At 37.9% G+C, this 10,743-nt stretch overlaps 1 long non-coding RNA gene across 1 annotated transcript; it reads left to right on the top strand.

Moving 5' to 3' along the window:
- Window positions 1-339: 339 nt before the first annotated feature.
- LOC148647045 (uncharacterized) lies at window positions 340-10,378 on the top strand. Its single transcript, XR_015927578.1, has 7 exons — window positions 340-449; window positions 3,426-3,572; window positions 4,165-4,276; window positions 4,374-4,503; window positions 7,619-7,779; window positions 8,196-8,252; window positions 9,061-10,378. It is a non-coding gene; the product is annotated as an uncharacterized LOC148647045 (long non-coding RNA).
- The last annotated feature ends 365 nt before the right edge of the window (window positions 10,379-10,743 follow it).

The raw sequence follows: 10,743 nt of genomic DNA, 5'->3' as shown, positions 1-10,743 counted from the left end.
AGAAATTAATTAAAATCCCAATGCACAGTTTTTATTTCATATTCTTCTGTTTCTGGTTTCCATGACTTTGATTGTTTGAATAAATCACAGTTCATAATTTTAAATGAGGGTATACTGGCTTGTAAGTGGAAATTTCACATGTATTTCCTGCTTTCCTTTCCAGAAGTTATTTCTTATGGTTTTATGCCTTATTATTAAAAGGACATTCAATTTAATCCTGTATAAATTAATATTATATTTACACATGAGGGGATTTATTTTTTTTCCTTTCAGAGAATTTCCATTCAGCCACACCTTGTTTCTTTATGTGGGTTGAAATTCCATCCAGCTGGTTTCCCCTGCCAGACATGCCACCGTGTTCCCTTGGCTTTATAAAGTGAGCCCTCAAAGCAAAGCCAGCATCTGTCTCTTAGTCAGACTGCAAGAAAAACTTCACAAGCAGCATTCTGGTAAGACTTTTACTTTTCTTTGACCTTATTCCTATATACCCACTGTACTTGAATATACCATATATATTATATATATATATTTAAATTCCATTTCTACTTATTAATATTATTTAAATGACAAGTTTTAAAGGTTTGTTTTTGGCCATGCATATTTTGAATTTGTTCTTCTTTAACTGAAATTAAACTTCAGAACAAAGAGATTTTTTTCAATACATTGTGAAGACTGAACTTCCGGTTATTTTATATTATTTGTCATTTGTAATATGCAAATGGATTATTCTACTTTAAATTGATTTTTTATTGTAATTCAGCAACCGAATGAGCTTATTTCTTAATATTTGTCCATATTTTGGGTCAACATACATCTGTGCTGTTTATATTCTATACTTGTACAGACAAGTATAATGTTTAGAAATCTGATAACTTTAAGATGCAACTAGAAAACATGTAGGACAGGATTTTGGTTTTCTTATTTAGGATGCAGACATAATGTAAAAAATATCAATATGTAGTTGTTTTTTTTTAGGTTTGTTTTATTCAGCAGCTCCCAGAAATGGCTCAGTACAATGGTGACACATACAAAAAAGACTCGTACAAGCTGTATGAAGCTGTCGCTCAGGTTGCCAGTGACTCTGATGTCCCAAACATCGCCTACTGCACTGTGGCTGTGTTGGCTGCTCTTGGCAAGTTGAACATGCTCAGGGTAAGAAATTAATTTGTTTTCCAACTTTAGTCCATTTAAGGAGCTGGAGCTGAACACATCCTAATGTTCTAGATTGTCCCTGAACTGTCATTACTGTATAAACAGTGATGAATGAGGTCATAGGCTCGAGTTCAAAAATACCTCATCAAGATCATTAAATGCTGCTTAATCCCACAGCTAAGTAAAGTATGATTCACTTTGGACTGTATATGCCATGTGGCCTCAGTGCTGTTCCAAACAGAAAACAAATACGGCACACTCCCCCTAAACATATGAAGCAGCTTTGAAAAGTATAACATCAGAAATCACATTACCATTCAAACACTGAAAAAACAAGAAGGGCACTGAAAACTGAAGACCGAGAGTGACTATAATCTCAGGGAATATTTGCTTTGAAGAATGTCAGAACGAATGTGAATGTGAGAACGAATATTTTGCTCTGCACTGACATAACATGTTTTTCAAATGCATGTGAAAGTGTCAGACATGAAATCACTCTGTTTTAGCCCTCTTTTTTAATCTGCTGCTTAATTTTAGTCAAAAAGGTTTGGTGCAAATGTTTCTGTCACTGCTACTGTTACGGATTCGGTAAGAGAAACCGAAACCAGTAAATGAACCCACTTGCAGGAGCTGATAAAGCCTAGCCGTGATCCAAAGAAAGCCGTAGTCGAAGAAACGAGCCGAGAGTCCAGGGGAAACCAGAGATCCAAAAGGGAACGAGTTACCGAAGCCAAAGCGTGATCCGAAACCGTAGACAATAGAGCAATCCGATAGTCCAGGGGAAGCCAGAGATCCAAAACAGAGCGTAAGTACCGAAGCCAAGCCGTAATCTGAAAAACCGTTGTCAAAAGGGAAAAACCGTAAACCGAAAACCAAGGACACAAGGCAGAAAAAGGAGTAGCGCAACTAGGAAGCTCGAAAGGAAAACCAATACTGAGCGAGGAGGTAGGAAAAGACAGGTGTTTAAGTATAGGATGAGACGGGGTGTGGTGGTGAATAAGAAAACTGATAGGTAAACTGATGGAGTAAGGCTACGCCTTCTTCTGCCTCTTCCGTTGCCGGGAGGCAGGGATCGTAACAGCTACTGGTTAAGATTCTGTCTTAATCTAGAGCCACTCCAGCATCTGCCCTGTTTCCTCACATCTTTTCATGATTTGGTTCTCCTACTGTTCATCCAGCAGCTGGATCTGAACATGACTGTTTGTGCCCATCCCTTGGGTGACACTGGAGTGTTTAATGCAGTGCTCATGGGCTGGAGAAACTCTTAAAATGCATGGCTGCCAATGACCAAGAACAGATTGGCCATCTGAAAGCTCTTCCAGGTGAGGGTGACAGGAGCCTGGAGTCTAACCCATACATTCTGGGTGAAAGGCAGGATGGAGAGCACATGACAGCTCTCTCCCAGGGAGGGTCAGTCAAAACAGTCAAACTTAACCAGCCTGTCTCCGGGACATGGAAACAAACTCCGGCACCTGGAGAAAGCCCATATGAACATGAGGAGAACATGAGGAGAACAGAATTCGCATAGAAGGTGCCTCCGCCCAGAATCAGTCCCAGGACCCAACAGCTGAGATACAGCAGCAAGACCCTACGTGCTACTACCGCGTGCCCTCAATGATTAATTTAAAATCATGAAATCCAGATGAAACCCGATATTCAAGGACAAGAAGAATTCCCATTTCTCTCTATGCTCAAGTAGACCCCAACACTGCAGCAGTTAAAAAGAGGGTTTCCATTTATTCTGTCTAGTTCACATATAATAAAAACATAAAATATATAATATAATAAACACATATAATAATCCTATTTATCTCACAGTTATATTAAAGCTTTCTGTCTATCTGCGATTGAGTACTTTTATCAGTCTGAGCTGGAATATGGAACAATTTACGTATCCTGGAGCTGTAAATCAAATAATCCAGTGATATTCACTGCTGCCCATGGAGTGACAAAGCCCATCAAGGTGCTTGGTTTCATACTATGTTTGTTAGGTCAGTATAAGATCAATGAAATCCATAATGGGTCAGATTATAGCACCCTTCTTAATTAAGACCAATTAAGCTCATAACTGATTCAGTTTTGTCACTTTGAAACATTCAAAGTCAACATCCTGTAGATGACTGATCACATGTTTTTATTTACATTAATATCCTTTAAAGCATTTAAACCTGTTCTTGCTGGAGACCCTAGAAACCATGGATCTCAATGTTTTTCTTTTAAAAGGACATTTTAAAATGGGAATATTAATTGACATGTCTATTTTTCTCTTTAAGTGGAATGTGAAATCCACAAGGTGCAAAGAAATGAGAAATGAAGCCAACCGTTTTGACTTTGCCTTCAAAACGGCTATCAAAGACAGCAAGGTGGACATCAAAAAGGCAGAATTTCAGTGCTACGATGAGAATTTCCAACCATCAAGTGTATGCAAGTTGTATTATTCTTTTAAAGACTTTTCTAACATCCAACATGATTGGATATGGGATTTGTCAAAAAGTGCAACAACATTAATTTCCAAACAAAACAGAATTAATACAAACGTTCTCAGATTATGTGTCTGAGTTTATTGTTTTCAAGGGAAGATGTTTAATTAAATTATGGGATCTAAGACTAATTCTTGCTTCATATGATTTACATTAGCTCTAAAGTCATACAGTGCAACATTACATTTCTCTCAACCTTTTAGCATATACATACATGTAACGTTTTAACTAAATCATCAGACAAGAAGTCAAGTCAGGGTCTTATTTTGAAGAGCATTCCATTCACTCTAACATATCTGGGAATGCACTTCATTTGGGAATGCACTTCAACTTTGCATATTCGGATCATAATGTTACAAATTTCTTTGTGGAAGACTGGATTCAATAATCCCCTTCTCCTAAAACTTCAATATTCCAGTACTTTGTTTTCTTTCAGCTTTTTTGGTTTTGTACCTCATTTTCCTGCTCACACAGCACTGCTCATACAGTAGAAAATTTTATAATGACCTCTATTTGTTTTTTGTTACCTCAGAGTTACAAGAAACTACTGAAGAAGCAGAATATTGACCTCATACCTTTGAAGTTTGATGACCCAGTGAAGACAGCAGAGCTTATTAATAAAGAGGTGAAAGAGAGGACAAAGGGTAAATTCTGAGATGTTTCTCCTCAAGTCTTCTGGACATGTATTATATCTTCAGACAAAAACATAAGAAGCAATAACTGTTAATTACAAATTTCCAGGGGCAATTGAACAACTCCCCGCAATATTGAAGAGAGTTTTTTTATCACTGTTGCTGGAGTTTACATGAAGACAGCCTGGGATTTTCCACTACGAGATTCATCGTTGCAAAAATTTCATACAACAGAGAGGGTATGATCACTTACTTTTACCTAATTACTGCATTGTCCTAATTAGTATTTAATCAAAGAAAATTGCGTAATTTTCACTGCTCTGTATTAACTCATGAAATCTTTCGCACATCTAATTGAAATAAGAGGTGTTGTAATTATTACTATTTTTTTCTTCCGTATTGAAAATATCTTGGATCCTCTGTGAGATTACTATTACTGTAGCTCCCACAGATACCAAGCATTTTGAAAGAAAAACAAACATGTATATTATTTCTTAGCAGAGAGAACCTCATACAAGAAGGGTGAGTTAAATGGAAACATATTGTCTCCCTTGTTTCAAGCAGCATTATAGAACAAGATAACTAGGATGGCCATCTCATATCAAAGTTACAACATATACACATAGCCGTTAAACTTATATCTTAACCTTAGACTTTGAAATCCATTAAAAAGTATAGATGTTAAATTAAAGGTCAGGCTCTGTCCCTGACCTCTACAAGTGATACATTGATGACTGCGTCAGTGCTGCCACATGCTCTAAGGACCAGCTTGAGCACTTTCTGCATCACGTCACCAACTTCCACCCATCCCTCAAATATACAGTTAATATATCTTCCACTACTCTTCCGTTTCCAGACATCAACTTCTACATTAACTACCCCCGACTCTCTACTGCAGTCTATTACAAACCCACTGATTCACACAACTATCTCCTGTATAGCTCATTTCACCCCAAACACACTAAAAACTCTCTCCCTTTCTCACAGTTCCTTCCGCTACGACAACATCGATTTCCATAACCAAGCCCCCAAAATGTACTCTTTTTTTATCAACAGAGGATACTATAGGAGTGTTATTGACAGGGCCCTTGCCCAAGCCAAAACCCCTCGGACCATCAACTCAATCAGGAACTCCCGCCATAACAATCGCATTCCTTTTGTGCTTCCCCACCACCCCAACACACTTCCTATCCCCAGGACTATTTACGACAACTTTTCCATCCTAAAGGATGATCCCTCCATTGGGGCCCTCTTTTCTGACCGCCCCATAATCTCATATCACCGACCATCTAATCCCATAACCTTCTTGTTCACAGCTCCCCTGACCACCCTCAGCAACCATCCACACCAGGCACTTTCCCCTGCAACAGAACCTCTCTGCATCACCTGCAAGCACATATCTAACACCACACTCACCCCTCAGGACAATTCACAATTCTGGATCACTAAGATGACATCTTGTACCTCCAGCAAACTTATTTACTGCATCTCTTGGAGTAAATGTCCAGTCATCTACATTGGGGAAACAGGAAGGAGACTTGGAGACCGCTTCAGAGAACATGTTAGGGCTCTGAAGATTAAATATTTCTCCAAGCCCACTCATTTCACTTCTGATGGCCATGATCACACTTATCTCTCCGTCTGTGTTCTCAAAGATGGTTTTCCTAACTCCCACATTAGAAAGACTACAGAAACTAAAATTATCCTACAGGTAGAATCACATCTTCCCCCTTCTCTCACCAACAGACTCATTTTCTTCTAAATTCTCTCTATTCGTTGTTGGTTTCATTTCACACCTCTCTTCACCTATCCTGACTTCACACTGCAGGATTAGCCACTCTGTCTGTCCCCTACTCCTGCCTCCCGCCCCTCCTCTCTCCCAGCTTTTGTTCTCCTATGCTACATTACCTTTGCTTACTGCCCTGTCTTTCTCACACCTGAAGAAGGCTCCACGGCCGAAACGTTGTATTTTCTATTTTTTTCTTTTCAGCATGGAATAAACCTATTACTTGTTCCTTTGAAGCCTACGCATGCTGACGCAGCTACCCACCTGCTGTTAAATTAATACATTCAGTTTGTGTTGTTTGTTAACTTCACACAAAGACTTGGTTAAATAATGTAGTATGGTCTTAACTGTCTTGTTCATACCCTGCCTGTCTCTGAAGCTCTTCTCCCCTAGTCAAGAAGTTGCCGATATAGTAGTGACTCCCTTAGTACTGGGAATTCAACAGGGGTACAGCAGGGAATCTTTCCCAGGAATCCTTTTTATTACATACTAACAATATACTGAAAGACTATGTGTTTGTGACTTCTTAAAAACCTGATTAAAGACATAAAGTGTAATGTAGCTTTATTAATATAATTTTGTCTTACTGTTGTTTTCACTGTCAGGTACTCATTAAGGCACTGTGTTTTCCCTTGTATTGTGTCCACTGCTATATACTGCTTTCAGTTTTGAAAATGGCTATACCTTATCATTCCATTTCAATAGGAATATCAAATAAATATGATGAAAGGCACAGGCTTTTTTCAAACCACGAACATTAAAATCGCTGGCTGTGCTGTCACAGTACTGGGACTGCCATTAAATAAAGATGCGCTTAAATTCTACATTTTGATGCCTGATGTTGCCAACCAGGTAGGGTCCTGCCCTTCTAATAATAAAGACACATTTTGCTCCCCTAAACTAAATACTGATGAAGTTGGGAGACATGGAATGCAATACCCTTATATAATATACAATGCATGATATAAATAAACATCAAATATTTTACTAATGCTTCATATTCTATGAAATAATGCATCAGTCTGCAACTGTTAATTACAGAAGTGACACTGTGTTCAGTAGAAATCATGTACAATATGTCCACTGTAGTCTCCAGGAGGAGATCATTTGATCCATCTGATTTTGGTGCCAATGTTTCTGATTTTTCATTCATCCTGCATTCTTAGTAAGATCCAACTGTGTCTCAAAGTCTCCTTCCTTTTTGTGTTTAGTATTAAAGGATTAACATTGTCACATCACTGAGGATAGATAGAGACATGAATAGTTAGTTTGAGGTTTGGAGCCAGTTCAGCACAATTTATTATACTTTATACTTTATACTGAATTGTGAAGAACAAATAAACTGAAATTATTATATATTGTAATTTCAAACAATGCTTATATTTAAAGAATTCTAATTGGATTTGGTTTCACATAAATCAATTATACTCCTAAGCATTTTGTGGTTTGTCAAATGAAGCTTTGCTATTTAAAACATGTACCTGCGAATTTTTGTGTATGACCACCATTTTGAAATCTATATATTTTCAGTGTCCCCAGATACTATGTCGTACATTTTAATTTTTTAGCTGCAAGTCTTGGATAAGAACCTGCATGAAATCAATCTGGAAGAGATCCTGAAAGAGACTGTGCAAAAGAAGGACGTCATAATGCCAGCCTTCATCACTGGAACAGATGTGGTGTGTCCATTGACTACTATTCATAGAGACCCTGGGAAAAAAAAATTCTCGTAAGTTAGCAGAGCAACATCATAGTCTTATGCCTTTCAAGACTTCAGCACCCTTTGCCTCACTGAGCTTGTAATACCTAATATCACCATTACTGAACTCTTAGGAGCTCAAATGGTCACGTAAGAACATAAGAATGGAAACAACAGGCCATTTGGCTCATGTAGCCTGTTTGATATTTGGTAGTTTACTGATCTATGGATCCTGTCCAACTATTTGGAAGTATGTCGGCTTTAATAACAAGGCTGGGCATCTTGCTCCAGGTTCCCATCTTTAATTAATTAATTTATTTCATGTAACAGTGTGGGAGTGGGAGAGCCGGTAAAAGTTGATGGCCCATTTGAGGGGGCAGAGGCACCGGTGTGAAGCTAGCAAAAAACAATAAAAAGAAAAGGTCTGGATTATTCCTATCCAACAGGGTCCAGTCTGGGGGAACAAAGAAAGCTGAAAGCAAAAGAAAATTCAACCTGTCCTGGTAAGTCATCACAGCGGGATGAATGCTGCACAATGGTGGTGTAAAGCGCTTTGAGTGGAGTGTCCAGAAAAGCGCTATGTAAGTGTAAGTAATTATTATTATTAATTAAAAGAAAAAGAAGCAAAAACGCGACCTTGACACTACCTCCACAATCCCCTCTGGGACTGTCATATTCTCCCCTTATGGGAGTATCAAGACTGGAGTCCTGCTTACTAGCCCCTCTGGGGAAATGCTCAGTGTGTCTTAAAAGGCCTCCACAGCTGCAGCTCATCCTAAATTAGCCAGGGCACCTATGGTTGCTAAGGCAATGCGTTGCCCTTGATCCAGGTCTCCGCCTCCACACTGAACACGCCCCCGCGTTATATCACAAAAGGAACACCAACATTTTTGTTATGGTGATACTGGCAAAAATAATCTTTGTAAGATCAAGACGTGTTCCAGGGAGCTTGACCAGCTTTGTGAGAGTGAGTTTATATGAAAACAGCTGTGTTGGGAAAACTGTCACACAAAAGCAGTAAACTGCTGAGCAAGGGGTGGTGCAATGAGCACATTCCTACAACAACAGCTATTAAGCACTTTGCCTGCTTCGAGTAGACTGTGGATTACATGTGTATTGTAGTGTGCTTCAGATCCGGTATCCGGGGTCTTATTTCTCTCTGTTTCAAACTGCTAGGAGGCATCTGTAACATAATTCAGTTGTTTCAATTGCCTTCTTACGTCCTATTTGTGCAGCATGCAAAGTTCATGAAAGATACAGAAGAATGACGTGAATTATGCATTTAATTTCTATTCATTTTTGTTTTCTCAGTGCACCCTAATCCAAAGTATAAGCCAAAAGTGACAACAGGTGCCTCAATAACTGTTGCAGCTTCTGAAATATTTTGTAAATCTGTATCAGCTGCTGGAAATATTACCGTAGATCCAATGATAAGGGGAGGTGCATTTGAAGCGAACAAAGAAGAGAGCCAGCATCCCTGCATCAAAATCGACTGTCCATTTGTTTTCATACTGGCTGTGAACAGAGTCCCTCTGGAACAGGGGTCCAATGTTATTCCCTTTTTCATTGGTCGCTATGAAGATCCTACAAAAGAGATCGAGCCAACGAGCCTTGTTGTTCCACTGGATGACAGCCTATTGGAATAAGGGAATCCAGGTGGATTCTATGTTCTATCTATTCAGTTACAGAATTAATAGATACCAATATTGATCTAAATAGTCTTAAAACATTCTTTTATACTGTCATTTCAATCTACACTGCAGAGGAAATGTTTATGCATCCTCATTATGGTTATGGGAATTATAATTTCTTCTGAGGAAAGAAAACCTTTTTGTCCCAATAACTAGAAGGTTTAGCAAATTCAATGTTTTTTTATGATCTAATGGTGTAAGTTTAAAAAAATTAAGAATCAGTGCATGTGAAATAATAAGTGAATCCCCAGATGACGTAGAATGATTGGGATGAGAATTAAGAATCAGAACAATATTGAAATAAAATCTACTTTAAGTGAATCATCTCGTCATAGTCAACATAGTTTTACATTAGTGTTGAGTTATACCCTTCTTTCAATGCATTCATCCATTTATCATTTACAATAGAGCAATTTCACCAGAGTTTAAAACGTATCATAAACCATTTTTACTTCAAAAGTTTACAAATATGCATTGTGACAAGAAAACCAAGAATAGCATTGTATAAAAGGGACTGCACCATTCACAGATTTAAGCAATTTTTATAATTTGTTCTCTTATCACAGAAACAGGGTGAAGGTTTATATGTGTTGTACTATGTAATTCACATCTTGTGATTTAATTAAATAATACTGGATATTTTGTTTTCCAAGCATTTGCTGTGAATTAAAGTTATACCAATGTAATCCATGAAAAAAAAAAACTCTTTGGAAACAGTATCACTTATTGGTGTTCACTGTTTTTCTCTTGAAAGTGAAGAGATAAGAACATTTATGTTTTCTTCTCTAATGTTAATCATACATTTAGCTTTTATTAGATTTTAAATGGGGAGGGTTGATGTTTTATAATGGGCTCATTTTATTCAAGGGTTTTTTGTTCATTCTGTGCCTTTCTTCTGAACTGCAAATTAAAAGCCATTTGCTATACTAAAAATCAAACCTTTCTTTTCATTCAATTGTTATGTTTATTGTTATTTTCTTATTTTATTTTAAACATGAGAATTGACTGAAAAAAATCTAAACAAAACCCCTTCCCCCATCCGATCAGTGTTAGCACATTCTGAGGTCAGGCTCGTAGTGTGTCCAGCCAGCCAGATTGACAGCATTTGTGTTGTTGTAACTGAGTAGTTGTCAGTCATTATTTAAGAAGCATATTAATTACAAGAAATAATGAATAAAAGCACAGCCTGTCTGTGTTAGCCAGTTTCAAGGTGTTTTACCCAGCATTACCAGTTCTTTCTCAATGTCCATACTGTGCCAGACACATGAAAGTTATCTACGGTTGCCAGGGGCTAAATCATTCA

Source organism: Lepisosteus platostomus, chromosome 16, assembly GCF_059453375.1.
Source record: "Lepisosteus platostomus isolate fLepPlt1 chromosome 16, fLepPlt1.hap1, whole genome shotgun sequence".
Lineage (NCBI taxonomy): Eukaryota > Metazoa > Chordata > Actinopteri > Semionotiformes > Lepisosteidae > Lepisosteus > Lepisosteus platostomus.
Note: the sequence above shows the minus strand (reverse complement) of the source record. Positions and strands in the feature narration are given on the sequence as shown.